The sequence below is a fragment of the Triturus cristatus genome, chromosome 3_1 (assembly GCF_964204655.1).
Source record: "Triturus cristatus chromosome 3_1, aTriCri1.1, whole genome shotgun sequence".
Classification (NCBI taxonomy): Eukaryota; Metazoa; Chordata; class Amphibia; order Caudata; family Salamandridae; genus Triturus; species Triturus cristatus.
The window spans coordinates 645,178,709-645,199,871 of NC_140583.1; the positions used below are offsets into that span (position 1 = coordinate 645,178,709).

Here is a 21,163-nt window from a genome sequence, read left to right on the forward strand (position 1 = left end):
ATCCCCAGGGTATGTGGTAAGATCGAACTGTGACAGCTCCCCCATTGTTCTGTCAGTATGTACATCGCCATAACATGCAAAATTGCATTTACATGCCAATTTTTACATTGACCAGATAGAAAAGGGACAGTTTGCCGTACATTTTTAGGTCTTGCCTAGGCAGCGCGCATGCGCTGCACTAGGAGGACCTTTAGCCATTGATCTTCACTTTTCAAGCACTGCATTCATGCTTGTGGCGGCATCCACCTTGCGGGAGCGAGCAGCGGCGCGCCACAAGCACGAGTGCAGTGCTTGAAAAATGATAACTGCTCTCCCAAGCGCGCGCGCGCGCACCACTCGCAAGCTCACCTCCTGCTCCCCCGACGCTGCAGCGGCTTGGAGCTGCCTTCCGCCCGGACTTGGTATGATGACAACTCATCTCCCATGGTACGCTTTTATTTTAATGAACTTCTGTGCACTCGCTGCTCTTTCTGCCTATGCTGCAACATGACAGTATCATTGCCTGCATAGCTGACGCCAGCTTTCTCTGCCCACGCTGCAGTGCTATACAAATGCAGCCACCATAGCTGCACTCCCCTCTCCTTGAAATACTGGGAACAACTTGCTCTCTCCGGCACTGTTGAACAGTCAGTTATATCTCCCTGGATTACTCTGTGCCTTGGCTGTAGTGCCCCATGACCTCACTTCGAGGGCTGCTCCCAAACAACTGCACCTACTTGGTTGAAAACGTGCTCTTCCTTCCCCACTGCTGTTGTAACTCCTGCTTGGGCAGGCCGTCTCCCTGAGTGCTCGGATCTCTGAGCGATATTTCATCCTGAGGAGCCCTTGGGATGACATGTTATGACTTTTGGTAACCACTTGTGCTGAAGTAGATTGATACTTCTCATTGCCTGGCCTACCTTAGCACATACCCCCACCCCCCCCCCCTCCATCTTGGCCCGGTTCTCGCCCACGTTAAACCTTTCCTCCCATAAAATGGATGACATCTTCACTAGTCTTTCATTTTGGGTGCCTGACTGCAAAAAGTGAAAAAGGATTCTGACTTAACTCGCCTGCTCGCATTGGAAGAAAGCCCACCTTTCCCTCTACAATGATGATGGTCAGAAATTAGAAAGCAACATTGGAGCCCATCCTTCCCAAAGTCAGAAACTGAAAGCGGACTCTCCTCTGCCTGAAAGCCACAAAGGAGGCAGCCATCTTGAAGTGAGCCCTGGCTTCCCATCTCTGCCCGCATTTCGACCCAGCGTGTTATTCACCTCCCCACTAACCCTTTCCCTCCCACAGGCAATGCTTCTTCATCGAGGTCTTACTCAGGACATCACCCTCTTGCTGGGCTCTTACTGCAGTATGCAGTGGCTGCACCCTCTACGTATAATCCACTAGTCTCTTTATTCCTATAAGGAAGGGCTAGATGACAAAGGGACCGTAAATTGCAGCTGCTTACAGGGTGCATTAGTGATATTAATATCTACCTGTTTAGTATCCATGTCTATTTGAATGAGAGCCTTTCTATGCTGCATGGAGCCCTCTCACCTCACTCTACTCCCCTCCCTAATGGCCCCCTTTCTGAAAAGCACCTTTAACTACACTAATTTACTCGACCGTAAGTCAAGTCACATACTTGGCTTTGCCAAGGGGTCACCACATTAAAATGCCATGTCATAATCACATGCCAAGATTCACCATTGAAACCAATGGATTCAGTAATCACATTTAAATATATTCCCTATCAATAAGTATTACATTGTTCATCCACACAGTTGTCAATGAAGCATTTGTATTTAAAAACGCATTATACATATGTTAGTCTTTCTTTACCACTTCAGACCACATGATACATGAATAGGACCAACCGCCTGGGGTCCTTGTACTCCCAAGTCCAACAATATCAAGTTCCAGCTCCAGGAATGCTTGAAAGTAGCTAAACCGTCTCACCAGGTCTTGTATCCTATCATGCAGTCTATGACCTAAGAGATGTAGGTTTAATTTCCTAAATCAGTCCTGGGGTGCTGCTGCACATCCTGAATCGCCTGCAGCACTTAAACAAGCATTGCCATAGCCAATAGGTCTCGCCTTTGGGACCTGAAAAGTATTTAATTATGCAGCACGATATCCTTGGTGCAACATCAACTGTTGCATGGCTAAACCCTTATAAGGTCCCAAAGGCGAGACCTATTGGCTATGCCAATGCTTGTTTACTTAGTCACAGAACTCGAAGCACACAACGTCATGCCAAGGGGTTCATTTGGTTTTGCTTTAATATGGGGCTTTCGTGTTTCAAAGTCGAATTCCTGTTCTGTGACATGTACAAAACTTTGAATATGGGAACATTACGTTCACCTGCCCCGTATAATAGGCTGTAGACTCCAAGTGGCCTCCCCATTCATCCCACAGAACAAGGGGTACATGAACTCCTGGAGCACGGCCGAGACTGACCCCAGCCCAAACAGAGTGTTCAAGAAGCAGAATGGACCCTATGGGGACAAAATGCTGTAAGGAAATATTAATGCCGCCGGTCACACATCGTGGTATTAAAACTGTACACCCATTGCTCATTTAAAAATACTGGTCACATCCACCCTACAGACGAACAACCATCCAATATCCCAAAATTATCATCACTGGACCTCTCAGACTTAGGTTTTGTGATGAAAACCACAGAACTGTGCTAGTAGGCACCCAGGCAAATGGCAGGAAATATTCTAATCAACAATATTCTAATGCCAGACAATGTGCTGCACAACAAATGCCAAGAACATAATGTAAGAGCTCCACTTGCTGTTACAAGGGTGAAAAACACCCTCCTGCGCTCCCTTGAGCTTATCAACCATCTTGTGAACCCTGGGTAGAGGGTGGCAAGCCACCCACATATTTAGTGCAGGGTAACACACAAATATAGTTTTGCCATTCAGTTAATGTGCCGCAACAACCAGCATAAACCACAGGGCAGTCTCCACTGATATTTTTAAATTCCATCTTGACACATTACACGAAGGTTAAAGCTCACCCCTTTTACAGACATTGGCATGTTACACATGTGGTGCATTTTATTTAGCGGATACACCAATAATGGAGTTCAAAGGGTGCCCCACCAGGCGCCTGAATACCTTCCTGCTGAGCCTCCCTGCCCTCCTGCCTCACTGCCCGTTATCCCTGCTTTGCCACTGCAAACATGCCAACAGCATCAGCACCATTCCGGACTGAGCAGGAGAGCATAGACACACACAAGCAGCTAACACACCTCCCTCCTTTGAAGCAATATGAGGAAACAAGGCACAACAAAAACCCGTGCGCACATAGAATTCGTTAGCGAACATGGTAGGTTGTTGAACATTTAGACTAAATACACCTTTTAGAGCATGCTGTTGGGGTTTTTCTTTCTGGTCCCCATTGTACTTTGTCTGGCCCCAGTTTGGTCAGAGCCAAACTTTGACAACGGTTTTTGGGAGTCTGATGACACTGGTACATGCACCAGCCGGGACATTGCAGGGTTCCCTTTAGTCAACCTTTGCATGGATAGATTAGCAGGTCAGCCTGCCTCAAACACTAGGAGAACCTAAACTGGCACACAAATAACACAAGACAGCCATGTTAAGATCACTAGACCTGGGCTAATCAACCACTGGAAAGTTGGCTATGCGTGCCTCCTCTAAGAGAAAAAAAGGCAAATAATTCAGGGCACACAACTAATTAAGGGCCAAAGAAATGTGACCCTTGTGGTCTGCCTTGGCCCTGCAGAGACCAGAGGAGCTCTTCCACACACTCCAGGTGCTCTGGGCATCAGTGCTCTCACCCTCCACCGACTTTACCTACAGCACTCAAGAACCCGCAGAGATGCTCGCCACTGAGAGAATCCCAGCTTGCCACTGCACGGAGGTAGAGTCCTGGAACATCCTCGTCCCTGAGCAACGAGCATGACATGATTCCCTAATGACCGCAAGGTGTTCAACCTCCAGGCTTGCTCAAAGTCACCTGGCAACAGGGGCGTAGCCATGACTAGTGCAGCAGGTGAAGTGGCGCAGGGGCCCAGTCGTGTAATAGACCGACTGGATCCCAAACATTGTTGTTTTTTCTACCAAAACAGGAGATGGGAGCCCCATGTTCCTGTCTTGCGTTAGGGTCCATGACACCTTTGCTAGGCTAGTGCCTAGTAACCATATTGTAGGCCCCAAATATAATTGCAATTAGATTTCTGGCCTCTAGAAAAGGGAACCTGCCAAGTGCTTGCCCGTGCAGTTAAACACTTAGGAGGGGTCACATTGGACTTCAGTCTTAGCATGCAGGAACAGAATAATGCAATCACTTCATTCTTTTTTAGATCGAAGCCTACCATATAGCACGGCTGTCTGGTTTGCTAACGACTTGTGGGCATTCTGAAAGCTTCTCCGGGAATGCATTTCACCCTTTGCTGTTGGTTTTGTGGTTTGTAACTAACAGTTTATTGCTTCTTATTTGCTGGCTTTATTTGTTTTAGGCTGTCCAGCTTCAGTTCGCCCCTTTGGTGGGGCATCCCTTGTTTACTGTATCTTTCCGAGTACCCGCTTTCTGTAAACAGGCCTTTAACTCTTGTTCTGTTCTTGTCATGTGTGCTATGCATTCAAAGACAGAGGTCAAATGTTGGGATCTGGTTTCTGAGAGAGTGGTGTTTACTTTTCTTTCTCTGGCTTGAAAGTGAGAGCTTTTCTGTGGACTCCAGTACAGATGGGTGGGCTATTATCACTACGAGTGTTAAACTGCTTACTGTTTCTACGAAAACGTTATTAACTATTTTAATCTTCTCTGCACTGCTACGAGTTGCAGGGGGCAGTAGGCTTTAACGCACGACCAGTGGGAAATTCTTTTTATTGTGTGTTGCTTACTGTTTGCTGCTATATTATTATTTTAATCAATTTTTATTTGTTTTGCACTGCTGTGTGTTGCAGGGTGCAGTAGGCCATTCTCTGTCCTCTTCCCCTCATACCTGGGACATAGTTGGGCGGTGGGTTCTCTTCCGGCCCGAGACTGCGATCTCCTGCAGCATAGCGCCTCCGACAAAGCGGCCATTTTAAGTCTCCCGAGTAGGACACCGTCAGGCGCCGTCTTGGGTCGGCGGTCTAGTTGTTACCGCCCAACCTCAAGATTCCCTACTTAATGGGAGCCATGACGCGGTCTTGCAGCGGACTCCAGTAGAGATCGTTAGGCTATTATCGCTATGAGTGTTAAACTGCTTACTATTTCTACAAAAACATTTTTAACTGTTTTAATCTTCTCTGCACTGCTGCAAGTTGCAGGGTACAGTAGGCTTTAACGCACGACCAGTGGGAAATTGTTTTTATTGTGTGTTGCTTACTGTTTGCTGCTATGTCATTATTTTAATCCCATTTTATTTGTATTGCACTGCTGCGTGTTGCCGGGTGCAGTAGGCCATTCTCTGTCCTCTTCATCTCATACCTGGGACATCGTTGGGCGGTGGGTTCTCTTACGCCCCCCGGCTCTGCGATCTGCAGTATAGTGCCTCCGACAATGCTGCCATTTTCAGTCTCCAGAGTAGGACACTGTCAGGCGCCATCTTGGGTCGGCGGTCTAGTTGTTACCACCCGACCTCAATATTCCCTACTTAATGAGAGCCGTGAAACGGACGTACGCAGTGGGCGCGCCAAAGGCAAACCAGTCTGCGCCTGGACTGTGGCCAGCTGCACATTTTGCACCCATAGCCAGATTTGCCTGGTCCAGGGAGCAGCTACAAGGCATGAACAAAGCGGCTTATCTGAGACCATCCAGTTTTGATCTCTGCATGACAGGTCTGGAGTGGCACGGTCAGGAGTTGTATTGCAACGCATGCACCTTGACTTCGGGGAAGAAAGTTGGGAGGGAAAACGTTGACGCTATCACTGGAAAGCCACCTACAGCACACTATAAGGCCACTAGCTCCAACCTGGGACCTTATGTTCTTAACCGAAACTTGGTTAAAAGAAAGCACTAATCCTGACATACTGCTGGCGATACCTGAGGGTTTTCGGCTCGTCACTGTTAACTGAGTTTGCAACACGATGGTGGTGCGGGCTTGCTGTTATTCTGCGAGATGACTAGGAAATCTCGTACAGGAGAATTGAGAGCACTGGGATGACTGAGGCTCTGTCTTTCTGTATCAAAACCTCCCCTGCAACACCCATTGCTGGATTGCTGGTTTAGAGACCAGCTGACACTCTATCTGGCCATCTGCTGGAGATATGGGACATTATTGCAGACTTGTCGTTGAGGCATGCCAGCTTCATAGTCTTCGGAGGGTTTTTAATGTAATTATGGACAATGGCAACTGTTCCTTGGCCTCCCAGCTGGCAGACATGCTCAAGGGTCTGAATTTGGTGCTAAAGGTGTGCGCACCCACCCATAATGCTGGCCATCTGCTGGATCTCATTTTCACTAATGATCCCACCCTCAAAGTAGAGGTCCCAATACCTCTAACATGGTCTGACCACCGGTTAGTTCCTTTCAGCTTGACTGGCACTCTCTTAAACAATAGTGCCAGACCAATGTATGAGAAAAGGAGAAACTGGAGGAAGGTCTTCCCTGAGACTTTGGGTCCCGTGCTACAAACTGCCCCACTGGAGCTGACGGGAGACCCTAGCAGGGATGTTTCTACTTTCAACGGTTTGGTCACCTCAGCCCTGGACAGAGTAGCCCCATTTATAACAATTATACTGGCCAGGAAAAAAAACCCTGCCCCCTGGTTCACTACGGAACTGCGCTTGGAGAAAAGCATATGTAAGAAGCTGGAGCGTGCTTGGCATAAAGCCTACAATCCAGATGCCAAGTGCACGTAGAGAACAGCTTTAAAAACAATTTATGGGCTAAAATGCAATACCATTAGGGACCATATTGCCAACCAAATGAAGTCCTCTGATAATTCTGTGAAAGAAGTCTTTAAGATTTTTCAAGGCTTTATCAAGCCGAAGGCTCTGGATAGTACCATTGCTCCCTCAGCTACCCTATGTGAGGACTTCTCTGTTTTCTTTCAGTAGAAAATACAATATATCCATCCCTCTTTCTTCCCGGCAGGGTTATCAACTACGCAAAACTCTATTTTAGACCCACCTGGCAGGTGGTCCAAATTTTGCCCGTTTGGCCCAGAAGCGTCGCTGTTAGAATTGAACAAATGTAAATCAGGCTCACACGGCGATCCATCCATCCATTAATTTGCTGGCTCTTCAGCTCAATCTGCAACTGAACCCTATTTGGAACTCCTCCCTGATAACAGGCATTTACCCAACCACTTAGAAAAGGGCCTATGTCCTGCTGATCCTGAAGAAAGCGGATGCTGATCCAGCAGAGCTCAAGAATTTTAGGCCTATTTCCCTTCTACCTGCACAGGCCAAAATTCTTGAGAAGGAAGTCCAGAAACAACTATTCAACTTCCTGGAGGCTAACAACTGTCTCCACGACTCCCAGTCAGGTTTTAGATCAGGCTATAGTACAGAGACAGCTTATCTGGAAGTGGCAGAAACTGTACGTGAAGCCTTGTACCATGGCAACTCGGCAATGCTTGTGCTGCTGGATTTATCCGCAGCATTCGACACTGTATCTCATTGAATCCTGTTGGAAAGACTTGAACACCTGGGAGTGACGGGAACTACGCTGGCCTGGTTCTGCTCGTTTTTAGAGGGCCGGTCTCAGCAAGTATTTCTCCGCCCTCATGTTTCCACACCAAAGCCCCTTTATTTGCGGGGTCCCCCCAGGGTTCAGCACTGAGCCCTACTATATTTAATGTATATCTTACCCCCCTTGCATCGCTAGTTGAGCAATGGGGAGTAAAAGTTGTCTCCTATGCTGATGATACTCAGATGGTACCTCTTTTAGAGAACACTCTAAGGCAGCTTTCGACAACTTTAAGCACTGTCTGATCAACATCTCGATTTGGATGACGGATAGCTGCATGAAATTAAATACCGATAAAACAGGAGGTATTGTTTTTCAATCAATCCTCTCCTCTGCTATCCGATCTTTGGTGGCCATTGGAGCTAAACCCTCAACAGATCCCAGTTGATTCAGCTAGGAATCTCGGTTTTTAGTTTGACACGCACCTTTCTTGTAAGGCCCAGATCTGCCAAGTCTCTTCATCCTGTTTCTGGAAACTAAAAGACTTGCGGAGATTTCTTCATCTCCTGCCTATGGACTGTAGGAAGACTGTGGTCCATGGTATGGTCACATCGCAACTAGACTAGGCCAATAGTCTATATATGGGTCTTCCAGCATATCTGTTTCGAGGACTGCAAATCATTCAAAACGCTGCAGCCAGACTCATTAGGAATGTGCCATTCCGTCACCACATTTCTCCCCACTTGCAGAGCCTCCATTGGTCACATGTCCAAAGGAGGATTGAGTTTAAGGCACTGTCCATTGACTATAGAGCTACCAGGGACAGGGGCCCGGACTACCCGAGACAGAGACTCCAGAAATATCACCAGACTAGGGCTCTAAGATCTAATCACCAGGAACTACTCAGAATGCCTAGTTTCGCTAAAGCCAGGATTGGTGGCCGAGCTTTCTCAGTGAGAACTGGGTCCCTCCGGAACTCTACACCTGACCACCTTCGTAAGTCAGAGACAGAACAAACATTTAGGAAAGCACTGAAAACTTGGCTTTTCAGCCGACCTTAAGCTCTCCCCTTTTTTTCTCCAACTGTCGAATCCGCTGCTAGCGCCAGGACACCTCCGTTGGAGGTAGCCATGCACTGAATAAATGTCCTATTGATTGATTGATTGTGGCAATCCTGCTGGATTCCCATGTGAGAGGAGAGGCTGTACAATTTAATTTTTTCAAGCACACAATAAAAATTAACTGTGCTGATATTACTTCATTTATCAGAATTGGTGCGAATGAAACACTTTTTTTCAATTCTGAAGAGGGGTGTAAACATATAATATTTGAATACAATCAAAACACATCAATACATTAGGTGATGACATGTCCGCACATTTTTGTTTGTGTGCTGTTAAACTGTATGTCTGCACCAATGTAATAAACAATCAGTCACAAAAACTTTATTTGGCCAGTTAAGGCCATTAAAGTACAGATGATAAAACCATTCCATAAATGGATATAGCAGCAATACATAATTCAAATCACATTCATGGATAATACAGGTATTTGGTCATTTAAATTGAAAATGTGTCATCTGTCATGGCAGTACTACCACACTATGCATACTCCACTATGCACAACTCCACTTTACACCACTCAACTCTATGCCCTTCCTCTCTCTACGCCACCCCACCCCACCCCACCACTCTACTTTACATCACTCCACTCTACAACACTCCACTCTACAACACTCCACTTTCCAATCTGCCACTCCACATACCCCACTCCTGGAGACCTGGAAAACCCTCCCTCCACCTCAGGCAATCCCTGTCACTGCCTCCATTCAGGAAGGACCTCATGACCTGGCTCTTCAACTGAACCACAGGGCCTACAACGGACCAACAGTCCCCGCCCATGCCTTGAGGCCCTTACGGGTGAGTAGTCGCGCTTTACAAGCCACCTGATTGATTGATTGACCCCACTCCAGTCTAACCCACTCCACTCCAGTCTACCCCAATGCATTCCATTCCAATCTACCCAACTTCACTGCACTACAATCTACCAAAACCCATTTCATCCCAATCTACCCCACTCCATTCCAATCTGACTTGATCCACTCCAATCTGCCTTACTCCACACCATCTACCCTAATCTACCTACTCCATTCCAATCTAGCACACTCCACTCCAACCTATCCTAATCCACCCCACTCCAATTCATCCCAATCCATCCCAGTCTAACTCGCTCAACTGCAATCTACCCCACTACACCCCAATGTACACTACTCCAATCTATCTCATTCCACTCCAACCTACCCCAATCCACTCCACTCAAATCTACAAAACTCCAGTCTACCCCACTCCACTCTGACAAAATCGACTCCACTTCAATCTACCCCACTCCACTCCGCTGCACTCTACCGCAATCTACCCAGCTCCATTGCACTCTACCCTGATTTACGCCACTTCACTCCAATCTAACCCGATCTGCCCCAATCTGCTCCAATCCACCCCACTCCAATCTACCACATCCCAATGTACCCATCTCCTGTCTATCCCACCCCACTCTGCCCACCCCACTCCAGTCTATTCAACGTGACTTCAGTCTGCCACACTTCACTCCAATCTGCCCCAGTCTACTCCACTCTACCCCAATGCACGTAACTATGATCCAATCTGCCCAAACTACTGCACTCCAATCTACCCCACCCTACTTTACCCCTGCACTCCACTCAAATCTATCCCTCTCTGCTCAGATATACCACACTTTACCCCATTCTAACCTACTGCAATCTACCCCACTCCACCCCAGTCTACCCCACTCCAACCTTCCTCATCCCAGCCCACTCAAATCTACCCCACTCCATTCCCAGTTTTCCACACGCCACACCAGTCTCCTCTCCAAACTATCCCTCTCAACTCCATTGCAATCTACCCCACTTCACTCTACCCCCTCCACTGTACCCCCACTCCAATCTACCATAGTATACCCCACTCCAATCTACCACACTCTACCCCACTCCCATCTATACTGCTCCAATCTACCACAATCTACCCCACTCCACCCCAATATGCCCCACTCTACTCCAATCTGCACCATTCCACTCCAAACGACCCCACTCCATTCTATCCCTATTTACCATACTCCACTCTACCCCACTCCACTCCAATGTACCCCATTCCAATCTACTGCACTACACTCAATTGTATCATCCTCTATTCTACCCAAAGCCATCCCACTTCCTTTGTCGAAGTACTGCCCTTTAAAGCATAGTACCTCCACTTCTTTCCCCACTTTTAATAATACCAGCTTATAGGAATATTAAAGTTTATTTTTCCACATAGCCAGGTATTTTTTAATCATTTATCACTTTCACTCAACCACTCCTGACCCTTCCACTCACTCCTACACCACACATTGTATTGTTCAAAATCAGTGCTCCCGCGTAGTCGTAGGTCGCAGAACGCCCCGTCCCGTAGCGGGCGGGAAGACCCCGATGATTAAGCATGCCACCAAGGGCCCTTTTGGTGGGTGAGGGGTATTTTAACAAAGCTGTGTGCTTTCCTTGAACGTAGGAGACACACGATTTCTCGAAGGACATCCTTTCTCATCTGTATGAGGGTGGATCTCTTTGTTTAAACATACATTGACTAGAGGAGGACGTATCCACCTCTTATGCTCTTGGAGCACCACCTCTTCACTCCCCCTTTTGGTTTTCTGATTGCTTCCATATTGACATGACCCCTCTATGTAAACCCACACATCGGTATAAACACACCCATCGATGTACTGTTAACGAGAAGTAGGGAAGAGTAGAATGAGGTTCTGTTTGCTTTTAGGGGCGGATTTGAATGTTTTTGGCTTAAGACATATGATTGAGGACATGTATACATCACTTTAGGGCATCTTTAGATTTATAGCTTTGAAAACCTTGTCACGTCAACATACGCCTACTCGCTCGAGATTTCTGATGATGTCCGACCTTCCAAAGTATTTTCTGTTTCTGTTTACCAGCCATATCATTTTGAAAGCTTGTAACTAGAAATCCACTTCATGTAAGAGCGTGGATCGGCCCTGCTTTTCATACAATATATGACACTGCCAACTATGAGATACTTTCTTACCTGGAGAAAAATGGGACTGTACGGAATGACATATATTGGATCAAGAATTTCAACCTGTTTCAATGTGAAAGAAAGTTTGTTAAAAAAAAAAAGCAAGAACCCAGGGAATTCTGGGTAAGGATAATTCATGGGATCGACTATAGTGAGCCCCCTAATATTCTGCCTTCACACACGAATGATCTGGCATGCTTTCCAGAGTTGTTTGCTCTTCCTGGCATGTCTATTCCGAAATATGAATCAAGGTTTAATATGATAGAAAACCATGATACGGCTAAGGCTCTTGTCTTGCCTAGCAATAACATCTGTAACCTCTTGTCACTGGGGATCTTTCTTCACAGAGGCTACAATGGAAATAGAAAACACCTCTCACTTGTTTTTAGAGGGCACTTCTGCAAGGATGTGCAAACGTCTTGGGCACACATAAGCTGATGGAACAGTTGGCAACCCAGGCAAGACATGCCACTGAGAAGAGAAATTGTTTTGGAGTGTTTGGTTCCACACCCTCCCGAGGACAATTCCCACAACGCACATAATACAGAATTACTAAGGTGGAGTCCCTCACCAAACATACAGCAGAAACCATGAGCTATGGCCACGAGCGAGGGAATGCCTGTATAGTCTCTTGAAGCTTCCATGAACCTGCGATGTCTCGATAGAAGGATCAAGTTATCTGGCAACTAGAGGGCAATGAAGCCTGTCATTGGTCTCTAACTAAAGACGGGACATTTTGCAATTAAAATGCAGCGCTTCGAGCCCTCATAAGCCTTCTATTCAAAAGAGAGCTGCTGCAGAAGTGAAATCCAGCATCGTGCTGTCCATGGCTCTTTATACACTCAGTCATGGAAGGAAACTCTTTTGGGCAGACTCAGCTTCATATACACAAACAGACATCGTTTTGTGATATCTTGTCTCAGTTTATATTCGTGCCACACAACCCACTACATGTACCCCAACCATCCTTATTTCTTGACCCCGCTCTAGAGGGTAGACCCACTCTTGCAGTTTCCACTCCCAGCCCCCATCGTATGCATCTCGGAAGACACTCTGACTCCGTCTCTGGTCAACACATAAGCTGACACAATATCAACACACACTGCATACTTATAAATGTACCCTTAGTAGGAGGACTACACCATCCCTGGGCTTCTCTGCACCCTACAAGCAAATAAAATGGCCCCTAGACTTCACCGGGATCAGCCGCCCTCAGAAACTGCCTCCTCCGACAATGTTTCCTCGCACTCATCCACTCAGTAGTACCCTCTGTGGAGTTCAGAAAACTGTAGACGTATCTCTGCTTATAAGCAGTAGTAACATCACACAGGCGTCTTCTGCCTGACCATAATTTACAACACTTTTATATCCTTTTTCTTTATTTTTTTTAACAGGCAATCTGGTTTGTAAAAGATTCATTCTGGCTAACTCGACCACCCTGCTGTCAGCAGGGTAACTGTGGCTGGTTATTGGAAAAGTAGCACCGAATGAACCCTTTTCAGTGGGATTTTTTGTTCTTGCTAAATTCCTTCTTTCTAACATATGTTCATGTGATCGTTGCTATGGATTCCGTGCTTTGCTGCTTCTTTTGGCGGGATAAAAATACCTCTGCTCGTTAGCTGTTGGAAGCGCCTTTCTACAGTGTCCTTGTTGTCTTCTTATTCTTTGGTCTGCAAAAGTCAACTAATCTTGGGTTCCGGAGTAGCGTGTTACTCTCTGAAAAGCGCCTCGTCATGGGTTGTAAGCGCTATGTAAACACATTTACAATGACTTAAAACGATGTGTCAGGTTGCCCGGTGAAATATGTAAGGCAATGCTGGCATCCAGCTTTGTCTTCTGTAGTCTCTTTCTATCTTTTTGCCTCTAGAAGTGCATTTTAGGTTGTGTTCTGCATACCTGTGAGCCTTCTTGCCATGACGTTCTCTCCTTCTCAGATTTAGCTCTGGGCATGCGCAATATGTTTTTTCTCTGGTGAAGATTTGTAGAGTTCCCGCTATTTGCCTTTAAGTTGCCTGGTTTATCATCCGCGCAAATGGACTTACCACTCCTAACCAGCAAATTACAGAGTCCTCCTGGCCGCTTTGCGGGATAAGTTGCAGTTTGTCTTTAACAGGCCCATAGGCCTGATGAGATGGGAGCTGGGGCAGGGAACGCGCGCACAGAATGGTGGGGATTGGATTGCTGAGGGAGCTCCCTGCGTGCAGCACTGTATGGGTTCTGTTTGAGGGTTCTGTTGGCGTTGCTTCTGGGAGTTGAGGTTGACAGACAAAGGAGTTACTCTCACCTCAGGGCACTCAGGCAGGGCTTGTTGGGCTGGTCTGACATATCATTATGAGGGCTGATTTCTTAGCAGTTGGGACAGGTTTTATGGCCAAGCGGGTCGGTTCTGACTGTTGGTTTCCCTGATAAAACATCTTATTTAGCTATCTGCTTCACTAATGGGAGCCACTTTTATTTTGGTGTCCAGGTCTAATTTTTGTGTTCGTCCGACCCTGGTCTAACAGACTGGTAAAATTGTGCACTTGTCTCCCTTTCCGCAGTTTTCTTGTGCAAATTCCTGCAGGTGCAGCATAGGGGAGTTTGTGCTGTGAAAACCATAGATCAAAGGGCAATTTGTACCCAAATTTTAGGTTTCGCCTGTACAGCGCTTGCGCTGTTCTTGAGAAATCTATTGTTTTTAATATAAACTCTCTTTCCTGGCTTCTCATTGGTTCCTGTACGTGCTACTTACTTTTCCTCCACTTCTATTGGCTGTAGCAGATTTTACTGCATTTACCAATGCTTGTTCCATGTCTGCTTCTCTTGGCAGTTTCCTATCGCCGTCGTTTTTATAGAACTATTTTTTCATAAAGTTTTGCCTTTTTTTGCTTTTTACTCTTGCAGCATATTTATGTAACAATTTATCACGGGGGTAAGTGATTTGCATAGAATCACAGGATGTTGCTACCGAGACTCTAACCCGGATCCGCAGCTCTCAAGTCAAGATCTCTGGCCACTGTGCCACATCCTCTCCACTCCCATGTTGACAGGGCGCTCTTTCCTTCTCCCAGACGATAAATTATAAAAAAAAAAACAGTACCTTATTCATCACATAGGCGAAACCGATACATTACCAATGTTTGTTGTATTTCCTGCCGGATTCAGAAAGAGCCTAGGACTTGTTCTGTGAAATGTATCTGATGGACGACCATTGAGTTAGGCTCAAAGATGCGTGCAACATAAATTGTCTCAAAAGTGATCATTTTCAGGGGAATTAGCAAAGTGAAAAACCTCACATACTTTGCAGATTTTGCAACAAATCCTCTCCAGAATCTGACTGACTGTGTGCAAACGTCTCCCTCCGGCCGCCTCTGCCAGTTTTCACACGGCACACTCGACTACTTATGTTTCGGACATTCTCTAGCGGGGCCACAGGCGGCATGAGGGCGGGGGGGGGGGGGGGGGGGGTGCCCCGTCCGTCGTGGTCCATATCTCCGAGAGGGAACAGTCACCCTTCCAAGGCCGCTCGTCTTGCGGGGCGTGCTATCACCAGACCTCATACCTTCCGCGCCAAGGCCTCCGCATGAGGCATCCTCTGCTCGGAAGGGGGAGGGGTCATCAATGTTGTCTTTGCCTGAATTCTTGCTGGAGATGTATTTGTTAGACGTGAAAACAAACGAAAAGCCAAGCTCCGCCTGCCCTTTCCCAGGAATGTGAGGCTCTGTTTCGGCTGAAGAAGCTCTCGCAGGCAGGCGCTTAAACGTGGCTTACTTTGTCCCAGCCCCAGCGACCATCAGAATGGCTGACAATGACTGTTCCTCACCAGGACTGTTCCTCACCAGTTTTCCAGATGCCCATGAATGACTCACTCAGCCCACCCTAGCAGCCTTCCAGAGGCTATGACTGGTTCACTCAGCCCCAGCCCAACCAGCTTTCTAGACGTAATCATCCAGCTATTATTTTCTCGGTCTGGCTAGACTGTGCAGCTGTCTGTTCGACCTATTGTTAACAATGCATAAATATACAGAGGGCGTTGGCTCAGCCCAGTGGAGTGTCTCTTTCACCTAATGCTATTGGCATGTCCACAGTCCACCTCTTGTGGGGTACTTGCATTGCAATGCACGAGGGATTTTTATGTTATATCTCAAAATTATGCATTGCGGAAATCAACCGTTTTTTGTTTTCACATTAATAAGCTATTTTTCATGTTTTAGTATGGTTTGAAAATGCAATCTAGGCCTACTGGCTATACCAGTGCCTGTTTTCTTTAATGTGAATGAGGTGGTCTTTGTTGCATACTTTTAGTAACTGATATGAACTTTTGTATTACAAGTTCATGTTGTTATGGTCTCTTGCAGAGACGGCTGGGGACAAAATATTCATCACTTAATCTCCCCATGCCTAACAAAAATGAATGTGTCCTCATGTAACACAACTGGTGCTATGTAAAGCGCTCTGATACCCGATACCTTCGGGTCAAGTTCGCGCTATATAAAACTCTGTATAAAATATAAAACAATAATTCTTCACACATTATTTCCTTACCTGCGTTTGAAGGAATTCTCCCTTTACACGGCATCTCTGGTAGACTAAGGTAGTGCCTCTCCAACAGAACATGTCGACCAGAAGTCGATTTTTAATTACTTGTAATGTGATAGACTCCTTGACTGCCATAAAAAATTCATTCAATAAAGTACTGTGGGGAGAATGTATGCATAATTAGATTGGACTAAGTCTAGTTAAACAAAGAGGTTAGATTTAACATTTCTTTATGGTAATGGTCATACACTGAATTTTTGTTGAATCCTCTATTTGTTTTTTAAATGTTTACAAACTTTTCTGCAAAAACTTCTAAGCTTTTATTTTTAATTAAAAAGTCTCAAATTTGAGGAGCAAAAAATCTTTGCTTCTTCAAACTCCAATAGTTCACTCCCATACAGACAATGCCTAGGTTTACCCACATGCCAGTGGTCCGCAGTACTCCCCGACAGTATTGGGGGGCAGTGAGTCTGCTTAATAAATTGGTGAAGAGGTTTGAATTAAAATGAATCACTACAAATGTCAATCCTTTGTATTTGTATTTATTGAGCGCACCATTCATCCCATGGGATATCACGGCGCTTAGGAAGCGTTTTCCTTAGAAAGAGGTAGTAAAGGCCCGAGCATCTGGGAGCAGGGAGCTATGTTAAGGGGCTGCAGGTGCTAACACCTGTATTCTGGGGAACAGCCATGTTTTCAGTATCTTCCTGAACGACGTGTACTCGTTTCTAAGGCGAAGATCTTAGGGAAGTTCATTCCAATGGACAGCTGCCAGGCTGGAAAAAGAAAGACCCCCCTGCCCTAGCTTTCTTAATGCATTTGATTTTGGCCAGGGCATGATGGCAGGACCTTAATTTTCATGCGGGAATATAGAATTCGATTTTGTCCTGCAGAATTCGAGGACCACACTTATGTAGCGCTTTGTGTGCATAACACAGTAGCTTAAACTTGGCCCTTTGATGCACTGCTAGCCAATGGAGATCCCTCCAACATTCTGATGCTGGGCTGTGTTTGCTTTTATTACAAACCAGCTTGGCAGCAGCATTTTGGATCACTTGCAGTCGGGAGAAAAGATACTCGGGCATGCCCACATAGAGCGCATTCCCATTGTCTAGTTTACCAGAAAGTAGTGCCTGAGTAATAGTCTTTCTGCAGCTTAAGGGGATCCATGAGAAGAGTCTTCTTAATAGTTTTAGCGTAGCAAAACTTTTTCTGCACAGCGCTCGCGCTTGGTCTTGCATAGTTAGTGCATTGTCAATAAGTATGCTCAGATTTTTTGCAACATGTTTAGGTTCCGGGGTGGCACCCAGTGACTGGGGCCACCCGGTGTCATTCCAGAGTAGGTGAGCCCTTCCGAAGAGCATGGTTCAGACTTCTCGGCATTTAGCTTCAGGCAGTCTTCCGTCATCCAAGTTGCTGTTTCTGAGAGGCAGTTGACTAGGTTATTTCTGGTGTCCTCGTGCTTTTCTTCGATGGCAACTAGTAGTTGTGTATCATCTGCTTAGGAGCAGATACTAAGGCCCCATTTCCTGCCAGTCTTAGCAAATAAGATTGTCCAAAGCACAATACCTTTGCTCAAATCCCCAATCTGCAGCCCTCCTCTATCCAGGATTCGTTGTTCACCCATCACCTTCACGAGGTCCGCAAAGACCAGAAACATTGCTGTTATGGCATGAATTCCCAGAGTGACCAAAAGAGGGTATCAGCTTCTTCACCGTTCCAAGCATATCTAGATCTTGGGTAAGTATGTATGTGTATATATAAAGTACAAACCTAGATACAAAGCGCTGAAGGGGGTGTGGGCAGAGACGTTTTAATGCAGGGGCAAAGTGGGCTCTGGCCCAGGGCCCCAGCCTTTCAGGGGGCCCCCTGACAGTCAGCTCCATTCTCCAGAGTGTTTCCCTAATGACCTTGAATATTTCCTAAACAGTTTGTTTTAAATTCTGTTTTCCATTCATTTATTTCTTATGTACCTGATGTGTGATTGTCTAGTACAGCCATTTTGCAGAGAAATTTTGTGTTTATGTTTCATGCAATATACATAAAAAACGTTTATTTTAGATCAAAACAAGGCCAACATATAAGAAATGGGAGGGCGTCACAGAGATTATTTGCAGTAATATTGGTGAGCTGCTGCTGTGTTACAATATTGAAAACACACATAACTATCCCTGAATATTAGATGTAAACACATTCAGGGCCTTCTTTATGAGAAGTGATGCATCGCTGTGTGAAAACAGGGATGCGTCAATTCTTAGTGCGCCCTCGTTGCGACATGACGGATGTGTCATATTTACTGTATGACGCATCATGTCGCAAGGAGTTACAGATATGTCAGTATTTCTGATGAATCTGTATGCACAAAAGTGATGCATTGCTGGGGTGTGTCTGAAAATAGACGCAACTCCAGCAATGTGTCCTTTCACATGGGGCAAGCCCCATGTGAAAGGGCCTGCATCAGTCTTATGCCTGCTGTGTGGCAGGTGTAAGATATTGACGCAATGGCGTCCTAGAAGGGGCGCACTGAGTTCTCATAGATTTCAATGCGCCACTTCTACGAGGCATTTTGCGGGGCAACACCCACCCTGCATACATTATGCCTGGCGCAGGTATAATACGGTGCAGGGGTTTACAAAGTGAAGCATCTGCCTAGATGCGTCACTTTGTAAATAGGGCGCATCATGGCACATTTTTTTCGCTGCCGGTGCGACACAAAAAGTGACGCATTGGCGGCATAAAAGTGAAGCAAGGTCTCATAAATAAGGCCCTTAGAATTTGGACGAGTGTTCCTTTGCACTGTCAGGGGCCTAATGAAATAGTGTATTTAATAAAGCGCACAGCTACTCAGACTAGAGAGTGCTGGCGCGTGACAGTGGGAGGAAAACATGCGTAAAAGATCCATCAGTTATCAAAAAGCCAGGTTTTTAAGTTCTTTCATGAAAGAGAGTAGGTCTGTGGTTAGTCTCAGAGACTCAGGAAGGCTATTTCACAATTTTGGGCCTAGAAAGCCGTGGGATCTGCCTCCAATACGGGCACTGCATATTTTAGCCATGATGGCCAGGTTGGCATTGAAAGAATTTAGGGTTCAAGCTGTTGTGTAGCGATTAACGCGCTTATTTATGTAGCCGGCTCCTAAGCCATGGAAAGCTATAAAGAAGATGGTCATCGCTTTGAAGCCGATCCGTTCTTTTATGCGGAGAGACTTAAGAATAGGGGTCATACTAGATCTGGGTTTAGGTCTCAGGATGGCTCTGGCCGCCTCGTATTGTACCACTTGTAGGCGCTGGATAAGGGATTTGGGAAGACAGAGGTACAAGCTGTTGACATAGTCAAGCTTTGATGTCACCAGAGTCTGCACCACGATCTTTCTGCTCTCCAGCGGTAACAGTGGCAGGAGTATTGAATAGCATCCAGAGTATGCCAAAGCAAGTGCCATTTAGATTTTGAATTTGAAAGCACATGGAGAGTGTCTTGTCTATGACAATTTCTACGTTTTTGACTTTCTCCTTTTCAGCGGGCGGGGGCGGCAGATCTTTTGGCCACCAAGCGCTACAGTCAGGCGTTTATGGATTATCAAAGAAAACAACTTCGGTTTTGTCAAGATTGCACTTCAGCTGATTGATTTTAAGCCAGTTAAAAACCTTTGTGAGGCAAGACCTAATCATTGCCCCGTCAAAGTCGGTTCCTTTTTCACACGTAAAAATCAGCTGAGTGTCATCAGCATAGGAAACAATTTTGGCGCCCTCTTCCTCTACCAGGAATGCAAGGGGGATAGATATATATTAAAAAGGGTAGGACTGAGAATGGAGCCCTGAGGGACACCTACATTCATGGCCAGAACTGGGGATGAGAAAGGGGGAGCCAGATGTCTTGAGATCTATTTGCCTAGAAGGAAGACATCCATGTTAAGCCAGTCCCCCCCAGACCGATGTTAGCAAGTCTCTCCAGGAGCCTCTCATGTGGGACCATATCGAAGGCCGCCGACGTATCGAGCAATATCAGAACAGTCTTGCCTCCCTGGTCCAGCTTACCCTTGAGAAATTCAGTCACTTCCAGCAGAGCGGACTTCATACTGTAGTTAGCCCTGAAACCGGATTGGGACTCATGAAGGAGCTTCCCATCTTCAATGTGTTTTTGGAGGGCCTTGTTTACATGCTTCTCTAGTACTCTGGAGAGGGTCGGAAGAAGGGAGATTGGCCTGTAGTTGGCAGGGTCCGTCGGTTTGGCGTTAGCCTTTTTTATCAGTTGAAGAATCTTAGCATTCTTCCATAATTTCTGCATGTTGCCCGAGGAGAGAGAAGCATTAAAGAGCTGGTTTACTGTGGGGTTTATGGTGGGAGCTAATAGGTTCAAGATATTCCCTGGACATGGGTCAGTAGGAGAGCCAGACTTAATGCTTTGGAGAGGGGTCAGTGACTCTTCAAGCTGAAACTCAGGGAAAGCTAGTAAAGATGGAGGATCCAAGAGGTGAAATTTGCTATTAGAACTAAGGTAGAAGGTCAGTTCTTCCTCTGAGATGTTAGTGAAGGCTTGTTGGATCATGGAGATGTTTTTGTGGAAGAATTCAACTATTTACTTAGACCATTCTTCAGTTCATAGCCCTTCCTTTGTGCCGGCTCTCAAGGCAGTAAAGGATTTAACTATGCTAAAGATTTCCTTCCTCTTATTTTGGGCATTTTCTATCTTGGTTTGAAAGAGGTTTTTCTTGGCTGCCTTCACGAGAATGTAATGAGCATTTAAGGTGTCACCTTCCTGTCCTCAGGTAGATAGGATTTACGCCATTCCCGTTCAATTGTTCCACAATTTCTGTTGCGACATCTAAGGGAATCGTTAAACCATGAAGCTGGTGGGGCTGACCTCTTTGAGGAGCAGCAAACAACCAGTACCACTGCATCAATGTTGGTTCGGAGCCATGAATCTATTGAGAGGGCGTCCGAGTCGGGGCAGCCAGACAGCTCTGGTGAGGAACG

General features: G+C 46.1%; 1 protein-coding gene across 5 annotated transcripts in view; it reads left to right on the top strand.

Moving 5' to 3' along the window:
• The window catches only part of CORO2B (coronin 2B), a 328,857-nt gene that overhangs the window by 146,259 nt on the left and 161,435 nt on the right, over positions 1-21,163 (top strand). The window lies entirely within an intron of this gene.